This window comes from Sorex fumeus, unplaced genomic scaffold (genome assembly GCF_029834395.1).
Source record: "Sorex fumeus unplaced genomic scaffold, SorFum_2.1 ptg000070l, whole genome shotgun sequence".
Classification (NCBI taxonomy): domain Eukaryota; kingdom Metazoa; phylum Chordata; class Mammalia; order Eulipotyphla; family Soricidae; genus Sorex; species Sorex fumeus.
Genome location: NW_026606127.1, coordinates 8,447,499 through 8,452,125, shown reverse-complemented (window position 1 = coordinate 8,452,125; position 4,627 = coordinate 8,447,499).

The window sequence follows — 4,627 nt, the reverse complement described above, 5'->3', positions numbered from 1 at the left end:
CATGACTTTTCCTCCTCCCCTCTCCCAGAGTCTATTAAAATTTCTTTTCAAGTACTAATGTAATACGCTTTAGAAAATATTGAGTTAAACTTAATTGTTGTCATTTAGCTTTTAGATAGAGAACCAAGAAAATCTTATTAAAAGTGTATTTTGGTATTCTTTGAAAATGGTAAAAAGTACATTATCATTGAGTCCCTGAATATGCATTATATAAAGTATTTTGTGAGGAATTTCATATACAAATCAGTACTCGAAGAAATACATGACTTCTCTGAATGAGAATGAACTGGTACATTTCAAAGTATCAATCAGTGAATCAAAGATGAATCATAGCATTCTATAGAAAAAATGATCTTGATGTAATCTAGTCAACACCATTACATTTTATACTTATCCCAGCTCATAGTACTTTTAATTTTTTAATTTTTATTTATTTATTTTTATTAGTGAAACACCATGAGGTGCAGTTGTAGACTTACATACCTTTGTGCTTGGGTTTCAGTTATACAAGAGTCAAGTACCCATCTCTCCACCAGTGCCCATTCTCCACCACCAAGGAACACAGTGATCCTCCCACCCCCCATCTCCCCCACTCCGCCCTACCTCAGGGCATTCCCTTTTGCTTTTTCTTTGTTTTAGGGTGTTGTGGTTTGCAATGGAGGTCAATACTATTACATTTTCAAAGAAGAACATAGGCTCCTATATGTTCAAGACACTACTACTGTCCTGCGGTTCTTCCCAGCATGTACCCTGCTCCAAGCCAGCCCTTTGGAAATATGCTGGGAAGGACAACTGGATGTTCCTTTCCTCACTCTGACCTGGAAGACTCTTGCTGATTCTCAGCCACATCAACTATTTCATTTGTTGCCTGATATCACCTCCTGACCTTTATTTTTTTTAAATATTTGATTTGTTTCTGGAATATAAAGAAAAAAATTAAATGGACGAATAAAACAAAAGCAAAATCAAACCTTTACACTCTGACATCAAAATCGTCCTTATAGGAGGGAAATTAAATGACTGAAATGGGTAGGGGAATGTTGTTATTTGGTTGTGGACAGTAGCTGGATATTTGACAGTGCATGGAGTATGAATACAGAGTCGCTGAGATGAGGAACTCTGTACTTGAAGCGAATACAATTTGTAAACTAGTCATCACAATTATATGTCCATATGAAATTTATCTACATATGCTTTGTGCCTTCCTTGCACGCATGTGTTATGCATTCCTTTATCATGGCCTCAGAAATGTATCTGAGGGCACTCGGAAATTAGTTGAGCCCCAAGTATGGGGAGAGAAGTAGTAAAGAATTGGGGGAGGAAGAAATATGAGTTGGAGCTTAAGAGCCGTGTAAGAGGAATATGTAGATATGTATGTGTGTATAAATACATATATATATATATATATATATATATATGGGCTGGAGCCATAGCACAGTGGGTAAGACATTTGCCTTGCATGCGGCCAACCTGGGTTCGATTGCTCTGCTCCTCTCAGAGAGCCCGGCATGCTACTGAGAGTAACCCTCCCTCATGGCAAAGCCTGGCAAGCTACCTGTGATGTATTCAACATGCCACGAACAGTAACAAAAAGTCTCACCATAGGGACGTTTCTGGTGCCCGCTCGAGCAAATCAGTGAACAATGGGAGGACAGTGCTACGGTGCTATGGCTAATTCAAACGTTGTTTATGCAAAATTTGAAAGAATCAAATAAATATTCTATAAAACTGATTACACCTATTAAATTAATATAACTTTAAATAGTGTTTAGAAATGAGGTTGAAGAATTTTAAGGCTATAGAAAGATATTGAAAATATATCAAGAAACACATGGATATATGAGGAGGAAGAACACGTAGCAGTTGTCCTTTCTTAAGGTTATTTTTTTGTCTTTAATAGCATATGCTTTCCCTGAGTTTTGTTAATAACTTCCGTTTTTTAGAAAGAATCATAATAAATTATATTTTTTAAAAAAGTAAAAAACTTTGTGTTTGTGAGTGGATTCTGTATGTTTGGAACCTGGGAAGTATTTTCCTATGTAAGTTACATTAATCTTGATATTTATAACAGAAACACCATCTGCAGTACTATTCACAATGGCCAGAAGAAACTATGGTATACCTACACAATTGAGTACTACGCAGTTGGCAGGAAACTTACATCATGAAATTTGCTTCTAAATGGATGTACAGGGAAGATTATCATGCTCAAAGAAATCAGTCAGAAGGAAAGGGGTATACTGATTGGACTGCCTCATTTTTTGGATATAAAAATCCAGAATATGAGACTAATACCCAAAGATAGCAGAAACACAGGCCAGGAGAATTGGTCAACGGTTGGACGCTTGCCACAAGTGCTGAATGCGGCATTTGGAATAAAGAAGGGACCAGTATGACAATGATAGTTGGAAGTGATTACTCTGGGTGGGAACTGAGTCCTGAAAGTAGGTAAAGGAATAAACGTGATAACCTCTCCCTCTCTGTGTTACAATCCATAATGCTCAAAGGATGAGAGAGAGAGATAAAGAGAGAGAAAGAAGTGCCTGCCATAGTGTAGAGACAGCGTGCTGTCAGGTGGGGTTTGGGGTTGGGAGAGGGAGTGGTGGGAGAGAAACTGGGGACATTAGCAATGGAACTGTATACTAGTGGAGGTTAGGTGTTAAAATATCCTATGACTGAAACTGAATCATGAAAAGGTTTGTAATTTGTGTCTCCTGCAGATTCAATATAAAAACATGATATTTTGTTTCTACCACCATGACTAACCTATGAATTTGCTGAAATTTATTTTTATCACCTTGGCCGGGCTCATTTCATGGATGTCTGTGTGGTAAAATTTTTTTTCATTTTATGCGGACTGAAGAGACAAAAATCGTAGGGTAGGGACTTCTGGTGGAAGGAGAGAAGAGCACAAAACACCCTGTTGACCACACCTCCGCAGGGTCACCTAACTTGCGTGATGACAGACCTCCTTCACTGATTTCTTCTTTTGTAATGAGGAAAAATGAAAAGACTTTGCAGGCTGACAGGGGGTTGTCCCCTCCAGTTCACACTGTTTTCATTTCGATCAGAATTGTTTAAAGATTATTTGAAAAATTTGGAGCTTAATGATTTGTTCTCACATATTTCCCCTACATGGTGTCAGTGGGCATTGATCCAGGAAGGCCAGCATGAAAAAGTTGAGGTGTATGTCTTACCCACCAATGCCAACACTACTGTAAGTATGGAATCCAGAGTACAATAGTAAAACTTCAAAATGTGTTTGTCAAGAAAATCGGTGGGAATGCAGGGAGAAATGGGTAATTTGTTGGTGGAGGGATGCAGACACTGGTGGTGTGATTAGAATTGGAATATTGTATAACAAAGTTCCATTTTAAATGACTTTGAAAATCAAAATTGCCTAAATTTAAAATAAAAGAGAAGTCAACTTATGTCTATATTTCAAGAAAGCTTGTCTTGGCAAATTTTGGCAGGGAGACCATAGTTGGTAGAGAGAGAGAGAAAGAAAGGGAGAGTTGACAGTTGGGAAGAGAAGCCTGGATATAATGGAAGAGATAAAAGCTGATCTTAGAAATTTGGAGCCATCAGAGTTTAGAGAGTTAAATGGTGAGAACATTACAGTTTAGATACTTAAATAGTGAGATTGGTTTCAGTCATCAGCACTGTATACATATAAAGATTTCAAACACCTCACAGATATTCAGGCTATAATAACTAACAAGGGAAGCCTTTTTTTCCTGAAGCTCTATGTAAGGATAATATAATGCTAGGAACAATGATAAGAAGTTGGTTCTCTTTTTCACAGATTAATACATTAGAGATGAAAACTTTAATACAAAGGAATCCATCATCTTGTCCTGTTTCTCTGTTTTCCTGTCATCATTCCATTCTCCCCCATGACCCTACCTAATCATGGCTCTCCACATTACTCAGCAGTGTTACCACATAGCCTCAGATCATGTGTTAACTGCCCGTAGCTCACAGTTCTCATGTTTGCCCCCCATCCAAGCCAGAGCCATCCTTCTGAAACCAAGAATATTTGCTGAAGGCCCGTTCTTCCTTGAAATGGCAGTCATGGTTTACCTCTTCTTAATCATTGTGTTTACATATTTAGATGAATGTCACTATACTAGTGACAGGTATTTTCCAAACTAAGAAAAGCATAAACTTTTCCCTTTCCCCCACGAATTTTGGGCAAGTTATTTTCTATCCACTGCTAATTATATGTGATAATAAGGAAATAGATCTGAGGTAAAAACAAGTACATTTGTCAATTTGGTGCCATGACTAGTCAGTCTGAGTATAAGTATATATTTCTAGAAAAAAAAAGCAGAAGTAAAGGAGTTGGTTGCTAGCAAAGAATGCCAAACCTCTGCCAAGAAATCCTTTGAAAACAAAAATTCTGATTATGGACTGAACATGATTACCACTCAATGCCTCTTTTGCAGACCACTACACCCAAAAGGAGAGAGAGAAAAAAAGGGAATGCCCTGCCACAGAGGCAGGTTGGGATGGGGGGGATCTGTGTGGGAGGGATACTGGAATACATGGTGGTGGAAAATGGGCACTGGCGGAGGAATGGGCATTTGATCATTGTATAATCAAAACCCAAGAACAAAAATTTGTA